Consider the following 23,129-nt stretch of genomic DNA (forward strand, 5'->3'; position numbering starts at 1 on the left):
AGAAGGGATCTATTCTGACAAAGACAATCCAGTCCCTAAGCTCACTGACTTTAACGAAAATGCTAGGTTTGAAGAATTCATTATGACGTTGCAAGAATTACAACGATATTTTCATAAAGGTTTTGAGCACACTGTCAATCTCACATCTATTTTCGAGTTGTTTTCAAGACCTTTTGCCATTTCAGTGAAAGCGTCTCTGTGCATGTGCAGATGTAACTGACTGACCTGCAGGGTAATTCCAGTTTTAATTACAAATCTTTATACATTAAAACGGTCCATAACATCTACATTGCTTTTCTCAGGTAGATTTCCCATGTCTGCATAATGAAGTTGCGGAAGTGCGACAGTATTTCGATCGACATATTTGTGTGAAAGACCTTCATCGTATATGAAACTAAATAACTCACGATTACGTGGCTGTTTGAGTGCAAAACTCTGTGAAATTGTCTGCGTCGGTTCGTATGCGTTTGTACCAGATAAAAATTATGTCTTCAGCAAGCCAAAAAATAATAAATTAATACTATAAACGTGTTTTGTTTGTGATCTGTGTTGTTGAGAAATGTGAAATAGAAAGCCAAGTCACATGCTGCACGACTGTACTACCGTTTAAATGAGGCGCGTTCGCTGTTTCCCCCTCTTCCCCCCCTCCTCCCCCTCCTACTCAGACAGCGCAGCGTGGCTTGGTGGTGGGGGAAATGTGAAATAGAAAACCAAGTCACATGCTGCACGACTGTACTACCGTTTAAATGAGGCGCGTTGGCTGTTTCCCCCTCTTCCCCCCCTCCTCCCCCTCCTACTCAGACAGCGCAGCGTGGCTTGGTGGTGGGGGAAATGTGAAGCGAGGCTGAGTGATTTGGCATTCGGGCCCCGGCATCGTGCGCGAGCCGAAATCTTCGTCATCCCGGCCTTAAGAGCTATGACCCCTTGTTCATCTACGCTACTGTGAAACAATTCTTTTTCTATTGAAGAAGTGCTCATGTCTCTTAAGACTTGAGGTATGCACTTTAAAGCCCTTGTTTACTAAAAAAAAATTTTGCTTGTTTTGGTCCATATTTCCTCCTTTAAAAATATGGAAAGCAAAGCGCTTGCAGTAAAAAGAGGTTTGTTTCACATTATCGAAGCTGAACACCTTCGAATGATCATTCCTGTCATACCCCTGAATATTGATCATCGCTCGCACTGTATATAAATGACATAGACAACGCTGGAAGTTCCATAAGGCTGTTTGCGGATGATTCTGATGTGCACGGAGAAGTCGCGATGCTAGAAAATTGTACGAAATGCAGGGAGCCTTGCAGAGGACGCTGCTTGGCTGGAGAGGCAACTGACCTTCAGCGTAACTTACTGCATATAAGTAGACAGGAATACCGTTTATTATACTATTACACAACTGCAGAACAATCCCTGGAAGCAGTTACTTTTTTACCGTTTCTATGAATATGTCCCCCCCATGAACCATGGACCTTGCCGTTGGTGGGGAGGCTTGCGTGCCTCAGCGATACAGATGGCCGTACCGTAGGTGCAACCACAACGGAGGGGTATCTGTTGAGAGGCCAGACAAACGTGTGGTTCCTGAAGAGGGGCAGCAGCCTTTTCAGTAGTTGCAGGGGCAACAGTCTGGATGATTGACTGATCTGGCCTTGCAACATTAACCAAAACGGCCTTGCTGTGCTGGTACTGCGAACGGCTGAAAGCAAGGGGAAACTACAGCCGTAATTTTTCCCGGGGACATGCAGCTTTACTGTATGATTAAATGATGATGGCATCCTCTTGGGTAAAATATTCCGGAGGTAAAATAGTCCCCCATTCGGATCTCCGGGCGGGGACTACTCAGGAGGATGTCGTTATCAGGAGAAAGAAAACTGGCGTTCTACGGATCGGAGCGTGGAATGTCAGATCCCTTAATCGGGCAGGTAGGTTAGAAAATTTAAAAAGGGAAATGGATAGGTTAAAGTTAGATATAGTGGGAATTAGTGAAGTTCGGTGGCAGGAGGAACAAGACTTCTGGTCAGGTGACTACAGGGTTATAAACACAAAATCAAATAGGGGTAATGCAGGAGTAGGTTTAATAATGAATAGGAAAATAGGAATGCGGGTAAGCTACTACAAACAGCATAGTGAACGCATTATTGTGGCCAAGATAGATACGAAGCCCACACCTACTACAGTAGTACAAGTTTATATGCCAACTAGCTCTGCAGATGATGAAGAAATTGAAGAAATGTACGATGAAATAAAAGAAATTATTCAGATAGTGAAGCGAGACGAAAATTTATTAGTAATGGGTGACTGGAATTCGAGTGTAGGAAAAGGGAGAGAAGGAAACATAGTAGGTGAATATGGATTGGGGCTAAGAAATGAAAGAGGAAGCCGCCTAGTAGAATTTTGTACAGAGCACAACTTAGTCATAGGTAACACTTGGTTTAAGAATCATGAAAGAAGGTTGTATACGTGGAAGAACCCTGGAGATACTAAAAGGTATCAGATAGATTATATAATGGTAAGACAGAGATTTAGGAACCAGGTTTTAAGTTGTAAGACATTTCCAGGGGCAGATGTGGACTCTGACCACAATCTATTGGTTATGACCTGTAGATTAAAACTGAAAAAACTGCAAAAATGTGGGAAATTAAGGAGATGGGACCTGGATAAACTAAAAGAACCAGAGGTTGTACAGAGTTTCAGTAAGAGCATAAGGGAACAATTGACAGGAATAGGGGAAAAAAATACAGTAGAAGAAGAATGGGTAGCTCTGAGGGATGTAGTAGTGAAGGCAGCAGAGGATAAAGTAAGTACAAAGACGAGGGCTGCTAGAAATCCTTGGGTAACAGAAGAAATATTGAATTTAATTGATGAAAGGAGAAAATATAGAAATGCAGTAAATGAAGCAGGCAAAAAGGAATACAAACGTCTCAAAAATGAGATCGACAGGAAGTGCAAAATGGCTAAACAGGGATGGCTAGAGGACAAATGTAAGGATGTAGAAGCTTATCTCACTAGGGGTAAGATAGATACTGCCTACAGGAAAATTAAAGAGACCTTTGGAGAGAAGAGAACCACGTGTATGAATATCAAGAGCTCAGATGGCAGCCCAGTTCTAAGCAAAGAAGGGAAGGCAGAAAGGTGGAAGGAGTATATAGAAGGTTTATACAAGGGCGATGTACTTGAGGACAATATTATGGAAATGGAAGAGGATGTAGATGAAGACGAAATGGGAGATACGATACTGCGTGAAGAGTTTGACAGAGCACTGAAAGACCTGAGTCGAAACAAGGCCCCCGGAGTAGACAACATTCCATTAGAACTACTGACGGCCTTGGAACAACCAGTCCTGACAAAACTCTATCAGCTGGTGAGCAAGATGTATGAGACAGGCGAAATACCCTCAGACTTCAAGAAGAATATAATAATTCCAATCCCAAAGAAAGCAGGTGCTGACAGATGTGAAAATTACCGAACTATCAGTTTAATAAGCCACGGCTGCAAAATACTAACGCGAATTCTTTACAGACGAATGGAAAAACTGGTAGATGCAGACCTCGGGGAGGATCAGTTTGGATTCCGTCGAAATGTTGGAACACGTGAGGCAATACTGACCTTACGACTTATCTTAGAAGAAAGATTAAGAAAAGGTAAACCTACGTTTCTAGCATTTGTAGACTTAGAGAAAGCTTTTGACAATGTTGACTGGAATACTCTTTTTCAAATTCTAAAGGTGGCAGGGGTAAAATACAGGGAGCGAAAGGCTATTTATAATTTGTACAGAAACCAGATGGCAGTCATAAGAGTCGAGGGGCATGAAAGGGAAGCAGTGGTTGGGAAAGGAGTGAGACAGGGTTGTAGCCTCTCCCCGATGTTATTCAATCTGTATATTGAGCAAGCAGTAAAGGAAACAAAAGAAAAATTTGGAGTAGGTATTAAAATTCATGGAGACGAAGTAAAAACTTTGAGGTTCGCCGATGACATTGTAATTCTGTCAGAGACGGCAAAGGACTTGGAAGAGCAGTTGAATGGAATGGACAGTGTCTTGAAAGGAGGATATAAGATGAACATTAACAAAAGCAAAACGAGAATAATGGAATGTAGTCAAATTAAATCGGGTGATGCTGAGGGAATTAGATTAGGAAATGAGACACTTAAAGTAGTAAAGGAGTTTTGCTATTTAGGAAGTAAAATAACTGATGATGGTCGAAGTAGAGAGGATATAAAATGTAGACTGGCAATGGCAAGGAAAGCGTTTCTGAAGAAGAGAAATTTGTTAACATCGAATATCGATTTATGTATCAGGAAGTCGTTTCTGAAAGTATTTGTTTGGAGTGTAGCCATGTATGGAAGTGAAACATGGACGATAACTAGTTTGGACAAGAAGAGAATAGAAGCTTTCGAAATGTGGTGCTACAGAAGAATACTGAAGATAAGGTGGATAGAGCACGTAACTAATGAGGAGGTATTGAATAGGATTGGGGAGAAGAGAAGATTGTGGCACAACTTGACTAGAAGAAGGGATCGGTTGGTAGGACATGTTTTGAGGCATCAAGGGATCACAAATTTAGCATTGGAGGGCAGCGTGGAGGGTAAAAATCGTAGAGGGAGACCGAGAGATGAGTACACTAAGCAGATTCAGAAGGATGTAGGTTGCAGTAGGTACTGGGAGATGAAGCAGCTTGCACAGGATAGAGTAGCATGGAGAGCTGCATCAAACCAGTCTCAGGACTGAAGACAACAACAACAACAACAACATGAATATGTGTACGGAGTGATTTAAAGTTGACGACCACATAAAACTAATCGCAGGAAAGACATATGCCAGACAGATTCATTCGGAGAATCCACAGGAAATACAATCGGTCAACAAAAGAGGTAGCTTAAAAGACCCTCGTTCGACTAATACTTGGATATTTTTCGGCTGTATGGGATCCGTACCAGAAAGGATTGATAGAGGAAATAGAAAAAGGTCCAAAAAAAGAGCAGCGCTTTTCGTTACAGGTTCATCTAGTATGCACGAAAGCATCACGGAGATGCTCAACCATCTACAGTGGCAGATGCTGCATCACGGTGTGGTCTACTGTTAAAGTTTCGAGAGTGTACGTTCCTAGATAGACTACCGAAATATTGCTTCCTCCTAGATATATGTCGCGGAAAGACCGTGAGGATGAAATTAGAGAGGTTCGAGCCCACTCGGAGGCTTACTGGCAATCATTCTTCCCGCGGACCATTCGCGACTGGAACAGGAAAGTGGGGAAGTGACAGTGGTACACAAAGTACCCTCCGCCACACACCGCAGAATGGATTGCAGAGTATAGATGCAGATGTATATGTAAATGTGCATTTACACTCACACTCCAGAAGCCACGTTACAGAGTGTGGTGTAGAGTACTTGTGATACTGCTGTTAGTTTCCCCTTTCCTGTTCCCTTCGCGAATGGTGTGTGGGAAGGGCGTCGGGCGATAAAGACTATATATATGCTCTAATACCTTCAATTTTTCACGTCATGGTCATTTCACGAGATGTATGTGGGAGCAAGTAATATGTAGAATGGCACTTCTCAGAACGCATGCTCTCAGACTCCTAGCAGTAAATTCTCTACTTGAAGCTCTTGTTTTAACGCTTACTTTTTTACCAATCTTGTGCGAATTGCGTACACAGCGACTCGTTCTATTTCCAGACAGCTTCGGCTCAAACTATACCGAGGAACCAGAAAAAATAAATAGACGAAATATATGTCGATGACAGAAAGTATGCTGCCATTCCGAAAGTGGGACGCAACACTTGTGCCATCGTCACTGGCCATCCCTACAAGAGATTGGAGCGACCTCACCGCCGAATATCACCGATTCCACCCTTCGTTGTATTCTACGTGTCTGCACGGGCTATAACGCGTTTGGGTTCGCATGAACAGTCCTCACCGCACAGAACGCCACCGATATTCCACAGTGAACTACTTCGGCAATTCGATGGAGCTATGAAGATGACTTCTGATAGTCCTCTGTATGAACGCCTGTCAGTGTTAGATAAGTGTCTGAACATTGTATTCTGGTAGGTTTTAGACTTTCTCGGTGATGCGAGATCTCTTCAAGTAAATACACTCCTGGAAATGGAAAAAAGAACACATTGACACCGGTGTGTCAGACCCACCATACTTGCTCCGGACACTGCGAGAGGGCTGTACAAGCAATGATCACACGCACGGCACAGCGGACACACCAGGAACCGCAGTGTTGGCCGTCGAATGGCGCTAGCTGCGCAGCATTTGTGCACCGCTGCCGTCAGTGTCAGCCAGTTTGCCGTGGCATACGGAGCTCCATCGCAGTCTTTAACACTGGTAGCATGCCGCGACAGCGTGGACGTGAACCGTATGTGCAGTTGACGGACTTTGAGCGAGGGCGTATAGTGGGCATGCGGGAGGCCGGGTGGACGTACCGCCGAATTGCTCAACACGTGGGGCGTGAGGTCTCCACAGTACATCGATGTTGTCGCCAGTGGTCGGCGGAAGGTGCACGTGCCCGTCGACCTGGGACCGGACCGCAGCGACGCACGGATGCACGCCAAGACCGTATGATCCTACGCAGTGCCGTAGGGGACCGCACCGCCACTTCCCAGCAAATTAGGGACACTGTTGCTCCTGGGGTATCGGCGAGGACCATTCGCAACCGTCTCCATGAAGCTGGGCTACGGTCCCGCACACCGTTAGGCCGTCTTCCGCTCACGCCCCAACATCGTGCAGCCCGCCTCCAGTGGTATCGCGACAGGCGGGAATGGAGGGACGAATGGAGACGTGTCGTCTTCAGCGATGAGAGTCGCTTCTGCCTTGGTGCCAATGATGGTCGTATGCGTGTTTGGCGCCGTGCAGGTGAGCGCCAAAATCAGGACTGCATACGAACGAGGCACACAGGGCCAACACCCGGCATCATGGTGTGGGGAGCGATCTCCTACACTGGCCGTACACCTCTGGTGATCGTCGAGGGGACACTGAATAGTGCACAGTACATCCAAACCGTCATGGAACCCATCGTTCTACCATTCCTAGACCGGCAAAGGGAACTTGCTGTTCCAACAGGACAATGCACGTGCGCATGTATCCCGTGCCACCCAACGTGCTCTAGAAGGTGTAAGTCAACTTTGCTGGCTAGCAAGATTTCCGGATCTGTCCCCCATTGAGCATGTTTGGGTCTGGATGAAGCGTCGTATCACGCGGTCTGCACGTCCAGCACGAACGCTGGTCCAACTGAGACGCCAGGTGGAAATGGCATGGCAAGCCGTTCCACAGGACTACATCCAGCATCTCTACGATCGTCTCCATGGGAGAATAGCAGCCTGCATTGCTGCGAAAGGTGGATATACACTGTACTAGTGCCGACATTGTGCATGCTCTGTTGCCTGTGTCTATGTGCCTGTGGTTCTGTCAGTGTGATCATGTGATGTATCTGACCCCAGGAATGTGTCAATAAAGTTTCCCCTTCCTGGGACAATGAATTCACGGTTTTATTATTTCAATTTCCAGGAGTGTATAAACAAGTAAAAATATAGCTAAGTCAAGAAAGTGTTCTGCCAAGTTCCGTAAATTAAACTGTTTAACCCTGTAATTTCCTTTAATCAGTTAAGCCGTTCACCAACTAATGCCCCATAAATGTATAAGTCGGATGCCTGTCCGCATTGCCAGTGTTAGCTTATCGCATGTTGTTAATAGACTATCTGATTAAAAGTATACAGACATTAAGATGGGGTGTGTTCACGCTTCATCTTTATGACTGCTTGAACTCTGCTGAGGACACTTTCAATAAAGTGTCTGCATGTCTGTTGAGGAATAGGAGCCCATTCTTCTATAAGAGCCGAAACCAGAGAAGGAAATGAGCGTGGGCGCTGAGGTACCAAGCGAAATCTTTCTAACTCCTCCCAAAGATGTTCTACTGGGTTCATGTCGGGACTCTGGACAGGCTAGTCTACTTCAGGAATGTTATTGTCCACAAATCATTGCTTCACAGACCCTACTTTCTGAAGGATGCATTGTCATTCCGATACTAAGTAACCGTCTTCGAACTATTCCTCTACTATCAGCGGTATACAGTGCTGTAAAATGTGTCCATGACGGTACCACACCCCAGCCACGGAAAACAATCCCATTCCGCAATCCCACCTCCTTCGTACTCCACTGTTGGAGTTACACATGATGGTAGGTAAAGTTCTCCAGGCGTTACCCAAAAATAAAGCCTTCCATAGGATTTCCACAGGGTATCGTGTGATTCTCACTCCAAATCACTTGTTTCCAGGTCACTCACTGCCCAGTGGCGTCGCTCTGCCCACTGCGTGAAGCGTCGCTTAGCATTGACCACAGAAATATGTGGCTTATGAGGGGCTCCTCTACCATCGCACCCCATTCTTTTTAAACTCCCTATGTACAGTCATTGTTCTAGCTGGACTGACATTCGTAACTGACGAGTGTTCCCTCCGTTAATTTCATACGATCTTTTACAACCACTGCCAACGGTCTTGCAGCAGTGGTAACACCGCTTCCCGTCAGATCACCGAAGTTAAGCGCTGTCGGGCTGGGCTTGTACTTGGATGGGTGACCATCCGGTCTGCCGAGCTCTGTTTGCAAGCGGGGTGCACTCAGCCCTTGTGAGGCAAACCGAGGAGCTACTTGATTGAGAAGTGGCGGCTTCGGCCATACGGCCGGGAGTGCTTATGCCCCTCCATATTCGCACCCAGTGACGCCTGTGGGCTGAGTATGACACGGCGGCTGGTCGGTACCTTTGGGCGTTCATGACCTGTGCTGGAGGAGTTTTTACAACCACTCTGAGCAATGCTCGACGTTCCCTGTCCATCACTACATGAGATCTACTCAGTCTCGATTTAGCTTTGGTTGATCCTCTGCGTTTCCACTGCACAATCACGTGGTTAACAGTCGACTTGGCTAGCTTTAGAAGGATTGAAATGTGCCTGATGAATTTGTTACTTAGGTGACGTCCTGACATACACTGACAAGTCCATGCTCGAAGTCACTGAGCTCTCTTGATCTACCCATTCTGCTGTTACTGTTTCTCTGCTGCCAACACACCACAAGACTTTTGGAGATCGCTTGATCTCGTTTGTTTGTAGTGTTGACACTCGCAGTACCTTCTTACTTAATGCCTGCTTGTTCATTTGTTTTTCTTCTCGTTTTAGTACGTCAGTTTTTGTTGTGCTAACTGCGGTTGCTAGGTACATTTACTCACATAGTAGGTCTGGCCACCATGTGACCGGACGCCAATGCAGTTGGTTACCCATACTGTCGATGAGCAGATTCTCCCTGTACGGCTGGTCCCGGCGGAGGTTCGAGTCCTCCCTCGAGCATGGGTGTGTGTCTTTGACCTTAGGATAATTTAGGTTAAGTAGTTTGTAAGCGTAGGGACTAATGACCTTAGCAGTTAAGTCCCACAAGATTTTACACACATTTGGACATTTTTTGAGCAGATTCTCCTACCGCTGCGCCAATTGATAGACTTGACGAGCTGTCTGTCTGTTGATGCGATCCCTCAGCAGAGGGACGCTTGCCTGCTAGTGAAGCTCCTTAGTAGGGCAGCACTTGGGCAAGTGCACAGCAAGACGAATTGCTCTGTTCTGCACTTTCTGCGGTGGTTCCATGTAGACGTGGACAGCGTTACACCAGTGAACAGGCCCATACTCTATCATTGCCCGAATGAGCGCCAGGTATAATGTGACTCCACACTGTCCGGGAGCGTTGAAACTGGATTTAGAAGTGGGTGAAGCGTTTGTGGACGACCCAATGCTTTACGTGAGGTCCCCAGGTCATATGTCTGTCTAGGGTGACGCTGAGGTTGTTCCGGGTTCGTGACGATGGGACGTGGCCTCCCACGATACGAGGCAGGACTAAATCTTCTGGAAGACTTCTTCTAGTAATAACCATAGCTTGGCTCTTGGCCGCATTCGTATTGAGCCTCCACTTGGTGGCCCAAGATACTAAGTTGTCACATGGTTCTTGCAGACGACTTCTCATAATTTGCGCGCTTAAGCTACGTGGCCAATTACGTAAGGCTGGCGTGGACACCGGTACTCTCAATACGAAAAGTTTGAATAGGAGGCCGTCATGTCACACGCCGTTCAATGCCATGGACACGTCTAGGATTACCACACCAAGGTGCTCTCGATGGTCCAGCACTCCTAAGGAGTTACTGCTGACATCCTCCGAAATCGGAACGCTCCTCTCATCTGGTAAGAGGCGCTCCTCCCTGACATGCCTGTGCGGTCGTTAGGCTGTAACCTTTCAAATATTTTTGAGAGTGCTATTTAAGATTTTCGCAACGTAGTAACTGCATCATTGGTTCGCGGGCGTCGGATAATATCGTAAAGATTCCACAACATCCGACGCGATGTCCGTGACCCAACGAAAAATGTTTGAAAGTGTCAGCAGAACGCTTATCGGCCGACAGTGATGAGGAAGTCTCAGATCCTTACCCGGTTCGGAAATTGCAACTACCTCCACGAGTTTCCACACGGAGAAGATCTGCCGGTCCGTAGAATGTTGTTACATATCGCAGTCAGAATCCCGACTGCTCCTGGCGGCATTTGTATATGATAATCTTTTCTAGTTGGTCAACACCGCCTTCCTTACGTTGATTAAGGTGGGAGAGCTGGTTTTGTACATCCTCCTATATGATTTCGTTAATGAAGTCATCCTCATCCCGATTGCCCATAACTACAGGTAATCTCTCCTCCACTAGTCTAACGTGCTTGTCAACTATGGCGTCCATAGGCGTGAAATTCTTCGCGAACGCATCCACCAAGGAATTTGCCTTGGTATCCGGCTCGCAGACAATTTCACGCCCGACTTGCAGCGGTGGAATGCCGTGTTTCGTCAGTAGAAACTGTTCTCTCACGAACCACGCACTGTTTTCGTCCAATGTGAAGGTGGCAATCTTTTTTTCTCCCAGTTCCGATTTCTATGTTGCTCGACAACGACCTTTATTTCGCGCAAGGGCGATTTAGACGTCGTTTCGTCGCAGGTTTTCGTGTCAGCTGCCATTCTCTAAATAATCGGTTTTTCTTCTTAATGATTTTCAGGATGTTTGGTGGAAATTCTCTGGAGAAATCTCTCGATTTATGCGGATGCCCGAGAATGGCTGCGTCAACAGCTTGCAATGTGAGGTGTGTGAACACTGTCAGCGTGTCATCCACTCCGGGTTCATCGTGATTTGGGATAACAGCAAGTGTGTCTGCTACACGCCCTTGAAAGTGATCCCTGTCCACATGCCACAGTTGTTGGCGGTCGTTCGCTTTGGTATGTCCGTCAATATCTAGATCAAAAATTACTGGAACGTGATCAGACGAGAGTGCACATCTAGTAGATGCATGCGTCTGATGTCCCGCCCCCTTTAAGATGGCTGTGTCTAAGACATCGGGGCGACCACGGGGAGGGTAGATAGTCGGGTGGTAGGGCCCAACTACTACCTCGTTGTGCGCCTCTGCTGCTCACATTTGGTGACGACCACTAAAGTCGAATTCCACTCAGAGGGCTTTGTGTTAAAATCATTACCAGTAAAGATTCGACTGCGTGTAGAGAGAAGCTTGTTGATGTCTCTTGGTATTAAGTTCCATCTTAGTGGGAATAATCCCAGTCTTTTTACAGTGATGGGTCCGCATCTTGTGCCATCTAGTGGTCAATTTCGATACTTCTGATCAGAGAGTGTTTATGAAGACGAAGACAAAAAATGAAAGCGAAAAAATTAAAATTGCAAGTAAACGGACCTTTCATTAGATTCAACCAATATTGTATGTTGTTGATCGTCCTTATTTCTACTTTGGCTCGTTTTCCATGAGAAGGCACACTTCTTCTATACTCACACTCAAATGAAAGATACGTTAAGGTTAACATCTTGTCGACGACGAGTTTTTAAATATGGAGCACAAAGGGCTCATCCCGGCATTCGCTTTAAACAATTTAGGGAAACCACGGAAAACCTAAAGTTATATGAATGGAGGCGAATTTGAGTACCCGTCCTCCCTAAAATGAGTCCAGTACTTACTTATCACAGCGCAACATCGTCCGGTTTCTGACACTGGGCATTCACACTCATCACAGTTTCCGGTTTCTCATGCCTTGCCTCTGTGATCCTCGTTTTTAGTCTTTCACTTTATGCGCACGTCTACCCTACAAGATAAGTTTTTGCCAGAGCGTAGGTCTATCTCAATGTAAATCAAATTACTTTCTACATACACACACTTTTGTTTTCGTTAATTTCAATACAACTGCAATTTTTAACATAATCCTACATAATTTTACAAGTTAAACGGAACTGTTTGCTTAGTTAATAAACATGCTATTTATTTATACCTCAAGCTGAATAGTAGCACTAAATAAATTCTCATGTGGTTATCTGACACACTTGGCCCTAAACGCACCCTCATTAAAGTAGATTCCCTAGCCGACAAATTCTTTCGTTTGTAGTATATCATTGTTTTGCTATGTTGGTTCACGTATAAGAAATCTGTGTGTTGACGAGTTAATTTACATGACATGCGCTGACAGAGAAATAATATCTTTTGTTTTTGTTTTAGGACCGTTTCGGACAACAAGCACCTGCTTAGAGGGCAGAAAGCTAACATCCCGTTTGATGGAAACAGGCCCCTACGCCCAACGAAGGCGTGGCCACAGTGCTCAGGTTGGTGGACTCAACATCTCATTTGTAGAAGATTTCTGTGTCCGTGTGCTTGCGTTGTGTGTGTGTGTGTGTGTGTGTGTGTGTGTGTGTGTGTGTGTGTGTGTTTCTAAAACTCGTTACTGTCTTTAAAGGTGAGACAGTGAGACAAGGAGAAGTAGCTAGTTTCTCAGCTCTAAGTGATGGCAAAGGCCTCCAACAGGTCTGCCTTCAGCAAACGCCTAGCGTCCTCGCGTCGCGGGTCCGGTATCCTTAGACACCGACCACGTTCGCATCTGTGCAGATCCCTCACACGCTCCGAGAGAGTAGTCATATATTGTGAACCCAACTGTGACATATAAGTGGTAGCCAGGTGAAAACCAGACAAACGGAAAAAGTAAACAAACTGTTTATTATATCAAAAGTAATCGCCATAATTGTTAATAAACTTATCCCACCGTGACACAAAACGGTCAATCCCGTCATGCAAAAATGTTTGCCGTTGCCTTCGGAACCTTGATTGTGCCCTGTAGCACTTCGTCGGATGCAAATCGGCGGCCCCGTATATCTCTATTCAGGGCTCCAAAAATATGGAAATCACAAGGGGAGATATTAAGACTATGTGGAAGTTGTGTAAGGGCTTCCCACTGAATATTCTGCACCGTAGTGGAAACAGCATTGGCCAAATGTGGACAGGCATCATCCTGCAACATTCCTGGGCGTTTGGACCCCATGACGCGCTTCATATTTGCTAAGTATCACTTACTCATCATCCACACAATCCTGATCCCTCCTCATGAAGTTTTCATATCTTTGGAGCCCTGAAAAAAGACATTCGTGACCGTCGATTTTCTTCGGTTGCAGAGGTGCACCACTGGATACAATCATGGTTCCGTAGACAGCCACAAACATTTTTCCATGAAGGCAGTGCTCGTCTTCTCTCACAGTGGTATAAACGTATTAACAGTTATGACAATTTTGAAACAAACCGTTTGTATAACTGCTTATCCTTCCGCGGTCAGTCATGTGAGATAAAAGTTTTCTAACAAGGGAAACTCTCAATCACAACCCCTCAGATTTAAGGGTAAGTTGGTCCATTGGATAGCCCGTCAAAAACTGAACACAGATCTAGCATGAAAACAGGGAGAAGGTGTAGTAAACTGTGGTAAAAAGAAGAAAAATAGAAACAGTGAACGGTCATAATTTATTATGTGCAATATCGAGCAACGTGAATGACCATCGTGTCGTGGTTCTGTGGTCAAGGTGCTGGACAACGACAGAGGAAAAAACTAAACTCCTCCCGAACAGGCCATGAGGGGCCAACGATACTCACCGGACCCCGTGTCATCCCCCAGGTCATAGGCTTCACTGGATGCGAATATGGAAGGGCATGTAGCCAGCACACCGCTCTCCAGGCCGTGTGTCAGTTTACGAGACCGGAGCCGCTACTTCTCAATCAAGTAGCCCCTCAGTTTGCCTCACAAGGGCTGAGTGCACCCCGCTTGCCAACAGCGCTCGGCAGACCGGATGGTCACCCATCCAAGTGTAGCCAGCCCGACAGCGCTTGACTTCGGTGATCTGACGGGAACCGGTGTTACCACTGCGGTTCCAATTTTCTACTTCTTTTTTTTTGTTGTAGAAAAATCACAAACTTGCCGTTCGGTCATCGACATTTCCGCTCGCTGTATTCAAATTTGTGTATGTGTCATGGCGTAATGTCAGTTTGCAACGTGTAACGAAGGGACCTCCAGGCGTACGTACTTCCTATTTGTTCTACACATATACCACATGTTATTCCTCTTGCGTTCCGTTTTGGAAGTTTTGACTCTTGAATTCCGCCGCTGTAACATAAATCACACCGGTCTATTTGTTATGTTCATTTCTGTCCCAAGGTGTATGTGGCATCTCGCCTGCTCTCACTGTTCACCACAGAATATCAGTTGCAAGTAAATGTGATGAATAGCGATAGCAGTCGAGATGCCGTATAGACCCCTCACAGAAATGGACATAACAAATAAACGGGGGTGAACTGTGTTACAAGGAAGGAATTTAAGAGTCAAAACTTCCAAAACGGAAAGCAAGAGGCATAGCACGTGGTATATGTGCGCGCGCGCGCGCGCGCATACACACACACACAAATTTGAATACAGCCAACAGGCACGTCGATGACCGAACGGAAAATTCGTAATTTTGTGAAAAAAATGGGACTGAGTGAGATTTGAACGCAGATCTCCCTTCTCACAGTCCTTCGCCATGACCACACAACCACAACACGACGGTCATTCGCGTTCCTGGATATTGCATATATTAAATGTGGACCGTCCACTGTTTATATTTTTCTTCTTTCTCCCACAATTCAGTACCCCTCCTTCTTGTTTTCGTGCTTAATCTGTTTGTAAGTGTTGATGGACTATCCAGTGGGCTAGCTTACAACTAAATCTGAGGGGTAGTGCGATGGCGTGTTTCCCCTGTAAATATGGTATCGTAAAAAACTGTACTGCAGAGGTCAACGTTTCTGACACGGTTACAGTGACCATCTTCTGGGTCTACTGTTGTGTTTTAGTTGTGAAGGATCACTTATATATTTGTTATTACTGCTCACTGAGCATGACATTACGTCACAATTTTAAAAAATCCTTGTTACGATTGGTTCTTGAGGTGGAAGGAGAGGGAACTTTATTGTAGTACTAGGGTGGAGGGACGGGGATCTGCTGTTGTCTTGCGTCTTGCATTGTGTGCCATGATTGGTGGTTATCAGCAAATGAGACATGGGATCATGCGTTCCTTCGGCATAACTTGCCGGTAGCGCTCGCTTCTCGTGTTATTGGACCCTCTAGGATGGGGTAAGGCTGGGTCATTCTCCCTGTTCATGTTGTTGGGGTGTTTTAGTATTTCGGTGGTTTCTCTGATCTTGCGTTTTATCAGATTCGACTGCTTGCCAAGTACGCAGGTATCGTTATACTTTATTTTCTTGCCGCTGCCTTGCTAGTATTCCACCACCGTAGATTTGCGGTGTTGCCCTAGACGAATGTAGCTCTCGTATTCCCGTTTCCGCTTTGCTTTTGCCCTCCCGGTCTCACCGATGTACACTTCTCCACCCTGAGATTCCACCTTGTACACACCTGCAGCGTGTAAAGCATCTACCTTTTCCTTAGTGCAGCCCAGCACATCATGGATCTTCAGGCTACTGAGGAAGACACGCTAGACACCAATCCGACGAAGATGTTTACCAGTCCAGTCTGTGACATTTTTCATTTATGGTAAGCACTCTTCCGGGTGCAGTTTGTTAATTTGTTGCCTCTCTCGCTTTCTGTTGTTCTTTGCAATGTCCGTTTGGGTCGACTTATGGTTGTCACCATTGGCCATGAGCGTGGCAGCCTTTTGAGCTGACTAGTTATGTTTTGAGCATCGCTTAGGCGCTACGCGCGGATAGCCAAAGAACGGATAACTGAGTTCTTATGTGCTGGGTGGTGGTTGGGTTGGCCCTGCAAAACATGTCCATATTTGTAGGTTTCCACGCAGTGTCCTAGTGTGCCCTCCGTTGTCCTGTATACTTGCACGTCTAGGAAGGGAACTGCGCCATTCTTCTCTGTCTCGAGTGTGAACTGCACCTTCCCGTGCATTTCATTCAAATATTGGTGAAACCTTTGTAGCTCTGTTCACCATGAGGCCGTACAGCGAACGTATCGTCCACATACACTGATGAGCCAAAACACTATGACCGCCTGTTTAATATCTTGTTAGTCCATCTTTCGAATGAAATACATGACTGATTCTGCTGTGCGGCCATTAACTTTGAGCGTGGCTATATCAGTAACGGGTGGCTCTATACCCCAGTTACTCAACACAATAATGTTTATTTCAGTACCTTATACTAGCAGTCTGACACATTAACGAATAATTTAATGAAAAATGAAAAAGGTTGAACCTGTGGTTGAAATCCCGAATAATAATAATATTACTCAAGACAGATTGATTTTAACTTTGATACAAATCCATTTATTTTTCAGAAATTCACAGTGTAACTCATTGAATAACTTCATGATCTATCGACAGAGCACAATTATAGAATTACTTTGTGCAGACATAGCACTTATACCCAGCAGCGTGCGCTAAATAATAAAGTACGACAGTGCAGTAAACTTTCGAAAAAAAAAATGGAGGTTAGTACGCCTGAGGCAATAACACTGAAAATCTCTCAATTAGAAAAGAAACGGAGGCACGCCACACACAGTAAATGACGCCGTTCGACTCAAGAAAACATTTCAGTGCCAGATATGAGACACCAAAATATCTGTCGCTGGAATGCCGACAGACGTGAAGACATTAGGATGCAGCGAGAACAGTCGACAAGAGGCAGTAGCAATAACGAGGCTTCACGATAGAAAACGAAACTTGAGAACCGATTAATACCAGCAGTGTGCCACAAAAGTTTGGAAACCACTGACAAGACTCTCAGGAAATAGCGAAACAGTAAATCTTAGCATTTGTTGATAAATATTAACCTTTTGCTTTTTTGGAAATATGGTGTTCGACGGGTTCGGAAAATCAGAGCAACGAGATGAGGCAGGTTCGTCATACAGTCACTTTCTGTTGTCTCTATAGCTGCCACGGTGTAGATAGAATAAAGACTTGAGGAGGGATAACCCTGCGAGGCCCTGGCGGCGGAGGGGTGCCTGATGCGAGCGTTAGCTGTAACACTTGAGGAGTGAACTCGCGTCAGCGAGATCGTAAAACGCTAGCCATGGCGAAAATACGACGCCGTTAAAGTGGCCAGCGACCTCGCCTAACTGGGACTAACGCCGTTCTAGCGCGGTCCTGGCCACTCTCAGCTTTCTATTCCCTCGTAATGGCCCTCATCACAATTACCGACACCATCGGGCTTTGCCTTAGAAATAGATAAGCCTGAGTTTGCTTTGGTCCCAGGCTTAGCCTTCTACAAAACACTCCCACCAAATTAACTTATGCAACACGCGCAGTATTTCACGCTGTTCACTGCATCGTGCTCAAATCACTTTACTGCCTAACGTGGCTGTTGAAGAGCAATGCCTTGCAAAAGAAGGTGATGCTCCCGGAAAACATAGGCGGATGTCAATGTAACTCCGTTCACGTACACATCATCGGTGAGTACGTGCAGGGTGACAATTATTGAACTATATGAAAAAAAAACGTAAATTAGTTATAAACTACGGCGGGCGCATGCTTTATTCAACATGTAAATGTCACTACAGATATTCACATTTAGGTTATGACATGTTCGATATGCCTGCCATCATTGACGATGATGTGGCGCAGACGAATACCGAAATTCTGCATGACCCGCTTGAACATCGATGCTGTCGATGGCCTCCAGAATGGCTGTTTTCAGCTCAGCAATGGTTTGGGGTTGTTGTTGTACACCTTGTTTTTAACATAGCTTCATAACAAGGAGCTGGAGAACATGGCGTCCAATCGAAGCCATTGCCAGGGGCGTCTGGGTACCCCAGAGCCAGAATGCGGTACCCAAAGTGCTCCTCCAGGGCATAAAACACCTTCCTGCTTCGATGGGGTCGGGCTCCGTCTTGCATGAACCACATCTTGTCGAAATCACGTCAATTTGTATAATGGGGATGAAATCATCTTCCAAAACCTTCACGTACCGTTCGGTAGTCACCACACCATCAAGGAATATCGCACCAATTATTCCGTGACTGGACATTGCACACCACACAGTCACCCGTTGAGAATGAAGGGACCCCTCGTTCGCGAAATGCGGATACTCAGTCCCTCAGACGGGCCAACTTTGCTTATTGACGAACTCATCCAAATGAAAGTAGGCTTAGTCGCTAAACAAAACCAGGAGTGCACGTACAAATTCCCATCATGCCCCGCGGCCAACTGTGCAGTTTTCACGTCCTAACGCAAACTGTTCCGAAGTTATGATGATTTTATTTCATATAGTTCAATAACTCTCACTCTGTAAATGATTGGAGCTGCTATTCGCTGTGACAGGTAGGACGACCACCAGAGTAGGATAGTGCTGCCCCAATGTAGCGTTGTCATCAGGTGTGGTAGGTTATATAACGGGAGTGAACAGCGTCGGATGTTAAATGGACACTCATCTGAGACAGCGTCATGAGCACCTGGTAAAGTTTGAAAGCGCCTCATTGCGAGAGTCCATTTAGCCGGCTAGTCGAATCGTCCGGTATCTAGATTGTTGGGGCATTCAGGTGTGACAGTGGGCCAGTTTTTGGACTGCATGAGAACGTGAAGGCAGTCACACTCATCCTCAAGGTTCAAATGGCTCTGAGCGCTATGGGACTTAACTTCTGAGGTCATCAGTCCCCTGGAACTTAGAACTACTTAAACCTAACTAACCTAAGGACATCACACACATCCATGCCCGAGGCAGGATTCGAACCTGCGACCGTAGCGGTTATGCGGTTCCAGACTGCAGCGCCTAGAACCGCTCGGCCACTCCGGCCGCCAAGATCGCCGTATTGTGCACCGTGCACATCATTATTCCTTCACATCTGCGCCAGTCATACGAGAACAAGTAATGGACTCCGTGAAACAATGTGTGTCATTCTGCGTCATACGTCCGATACTACTTTGTACAAGTAGTAGAAAAGGAACTTACCCTCCACGCGCAGGCTGATAGTAAGATAACAACAAAAGCGGTTCCATTGGTTTTAGTACCGCGACCGGGAAGCGCTGACTACTGACGAATTGCGTCACATTGCGTTCAACAATGAATCGTTATTCTGCAATACCCCCGGATGACCATCGTCGGCGAGTATGGCGACGACCTAGATATGGGACCAATTCTTCCAATGTTTTGGAGAGGCACAGAGGTTTTACTCGTGGTGCCGTTGTGTGGTGAGCCATCGAGTATGACTTCAGATAACAGCTGCTAGTGTTCTCACAGCACAACCGGACATCCTGCGTCCTCATTTGTAACATTTTATGCGACAGTATTGTGGTCCAGAATGAGATTTTCACTCTGCAGTGAAGTGGGCGCTGTTGTGAAACTTCCAGGCAGATTAAAACTGTGTGCCGGACCGAGACTCGAACTCGGGACCTTTGCCTCGCGGGCAAGTGCTCTAACCGTCGGAGCTACTCAAGCACGACTCACGACCCGCCCTCACAGCTTTAATTCCGCCAGTACCTCGTCTCCTACCTTCCAAACTTCACAGAAGCTCTCCTGCAGACGTGTAGCTGTAAGGACGGGTCGTGAGTCGTGCTTGGGTAGCTCAGACGGTTAGAGCACTTGCCCGCGAAGGCAAAGGTTCCGAGTTCGAGTCTCGGTCCGGCACACAGTTTTAATCTGCCTGGAAGTTTCACAACAGCGCCCACTCCACTGCAGAGTGAAAATCTCATTCTGGACCACAATACTGTCGCATAAAATGTTACAAATGAGAATGCAGGATGTCCGGTTGTGCTGTGAGAACACTAGCAGCTGTTATCTGAAGTCATAATCGATGGCTCACCACACAACGGCGCCACGAGTAAAACCGCTGTGCCTCTCCAAAACATTGGAAGAATTGGTCCCATATTTAGGTCGTCGCCATACTCGCCGACGATGGTCATCCGGGGGTATTGCAAAATAACGATTCATCGTTGAACGCAATGTGACGCAATTCGTCAGTAGTCAGCGCTTCCCGGTTTTAATCTGCCATGAAGTTTCAGTATTGTGGTTTTTTTTCAACAGGTAATATTCGTCTACACGTAGCATGTGTCTCTATGAACTGTCTGCGTGATGTTGATATACTCCCGTAGCCAGCAAGATCACCAGATCTGTCCCCGATAGAATATGTATCGGATCAGCTCTGACTTCAACTCCAACCCAGTGCCTGTATGCAGGATATCGAGGACTATTCACAAGTGTGAGCCATGTTGCCTCAGGAGAGGATACGACAGCTTTGTGACATCTTTCCCAACCGAATCGGTGCATGCGTCCGCGCGAGAAGGGGTGCAAAATGATGTTGATAAGTAGGCTTATACTGACAACCTCTTTGTAAATTTAAATCTGTATTGTAATCACTGAAATAACACCACATACACTCTCAAACCGTGAAGTTTCATTTCGTTTCCTCCTCCTTTTGTAGGTTCTTCATTTCTTTGCCGAGCAGCTTAGTTATAAGACATTCTAATTCCCTCATTCAATGATTGGAATTTTCCTCAATGCCAACATAATTCCACACTTTTTTGTGTGTATGTTGCCCAGTTCTTGATGTAAGCGTTATACTGGGCACGCCACCTAAAACTTGCAACACCTTTATTTCGTGGACTCTTCGAGATATCGAAAGGAGGTTTTCGGGGAATAATAGCACGCAGAGGGATACGTAACATTGTTACATGCTCAATCGACTAAACTCTTGAATCAACTGAGAAATTGAAGGACGTATGTGTTTTTTAAATGGAACTACATACTTTTTTGTGGCATTAGGAATCTCTTGAAAAGACGATTACAGTGATATAACTGTTGTTAATGCTGGTGTTGCAAAAACTGAAATGCTAGGCCATCCGAATCGGCTATTGTGGTGTAAAAAGTGCCAAGTTGGGCTCTGTTCACTTAATTATGAATACGTACATAGATCTGAAATAGTTTTCCTAAGCCGGCCGGGGTGGCCGAGCGGTTCTAGGCGCTACAGTGTGGAACCGCGCGACCGCTACGGTCGCAGGTTCGAATCCTGATTCAGGCATGGATGTGAGTGATGTCCTTAGGTTAGTTAGGTTTAAGTAGTTCTAAGTTCTAGGGGACTGAGACCTCAGAAGTTAAGTCCCATAGTGCTCAGAGCCATTTGAACCATTTAGTTTTCCTAAACTATTAGCATTATTATGAGTTACGACAATCGTAGCTGACATTCTATCTTTGTCCAAATGGAATTATGTTTAATCTTAACAGCATAGGCCGACTTCCTTGCTCCAAACAATGACGGAACCTAGCATTAGAGGCTAAATTGGCGGTGTTTATTCCACGATAGCCGATAGCGGTTCCTAGCGTTTCAGATTCAGCTCATTTCACGGATACTTTTTCGAAAACTTTCAGTGACCAATTAATATCTACCATTGCGCATATTATTATATGGCCATAACCTAGTTTCGGTATCTTGGTCGGTTAAAGAAATATAAGGTGTCCGTGAAGTCTCGCTATCGTTTCAAAAAATCACAATTAGGAAACTATTAGAGACAGAGCATTGTGGTTCATTTTAAAACTTTTAGTAGGTCTCAATTTTTTCTCTGTTATGTCAGAATTACAGTGTGTGCTCCACTCACTACTCGTAGAACAGCAAGACGATATTCGAGTTCTGCCCAATTACAGTCAGCATTGCAGCACCAACTATTCTATGCACGATCGGTAGTAATGTCGCTGGAGTTGTGTACACGCGATCTTCGACGTATCCCCGCAGAGAGAAGTCTAATGACGTGACACCTGTCGAGTGCAGGAGCCATGCGATGGGACCATCGCGTCCCATCCACCTCTTAGGAAATGTGTAATACGGCACACCCTCTCACGTTTAAACTCCAGTTTGGGGGTACATAATCATTCTGGGATATGATGGACGACTGCAAATCTTTGATCTGTGGTAGCAAGAAATATGTTCGAGCACGTTCAGGTAAAAACTTTCCGATATGGTTTTCTCTGCGAAGAAAAATGGGTCTGTTACCCTATCGTGCCTTAGGCCACACCAAACATTAACCTTCGGGCTATCACGGATGTGATCACGTGTGTTTTACTCGTTCTCGGAGCCCCCAAATTCTAATGTTGCTCCGATTCACATGGCCAGAAAGGTGGAGCGTTGCCTCACCTGCAAACAGGCACTTTTTCAGGCAGCCATTGTCAGTATCTATGGAGGCTGAATGGAACCGAACCTTTCAAAAATCTGCGTAATACTGATTTTTAAATAATATTCTTGAAAGAAAAACATCTGACTACTTTATATTTTTTCCTTTCCCTGAGAGCTGGGCAGGCGGGGGAGGTGGGTGGAGGTGACACGACCTGAGTATGATGGCCACAGCTGGCAGAGGACGATCGTTTGCCTGAACTCTTGACTCATTTGTACTTTGCTGTCTGTGATTCTATGGACCGTTACAGCGTTTTCTTCAATTCGCGTGATGCACGACGAACTGAATTTTAGGGGCTGCGTTGAAATGTATCTTGCACTTTGTCGGCACGTGCTTTGACGAGGGGGGACACACACTAGAGGAAGTTCTTTGACACTGTCTGTCTCTTTAAAGTTTTTAAAAAGCTCGTTATCCTTGTTTTTGTCGGTGGTTCCCTCTCATTCTGACGTCCATAATTCAGCAGTACCGTCGTCAGAGTTTAGGATCCTGGATTCTTCATGGAACATTGCGCCTTCTGCTGGTCTGTCACCATTTAGACGCACTCCAAGTCAAAGCTTGTAACAGAGGACAGAGGGAAGAAAACTTCGAGGGATACTAAACGTTTTTACAATAAACGATTCTCTGTCTCTAATAGTTTCCAAGTTATGATTTTTAGAAACGACAGCGAGA

At 45.6% G+C, this 23,129-nt stretch overlaps 1 protein-coding gene across 4 annotated transcripts in view; it reads left to right on the top strand.

Moving 5' to 3' along the window:
* Nucleotides 1-23,129, top strand: part of LOC126297938 (ecdysone-induced protein 74EF) — an 844,422-nt gene that overhangs the window by 171,006 nt on the left and 650,287 nt on the right. For all 4 annotated transcript variants that reach the window (XM_049989256.1, XM_049989260.1, XM_049989262.1 and 1 more), the window contains exon 2: nucleotides 12,553-12,656. The gene's annotated coding sequence lies outside the window, so the exon portion shown is untranslated. The remainder of the gene's footprint in view (nucleotides 1-12,552; nucleotides 12,657-23,129) is intronic.

Source organism: Schistocerca gregaria, chromosome X, assembly GCF_023897955.1.
Source record: "Schistocerca gregaria isolate iqSchGreg1 chromosome X, iqSchGreg1.2, whole genome shotgun sequence".
Classification (NCBI taxonomy): domain Eukaryota; kingdom Metazoa; phylum Arthropoda; class Insecta; order Orthoptera; family Acrididae; genus Schistocerca; species Schistocerca gregaria.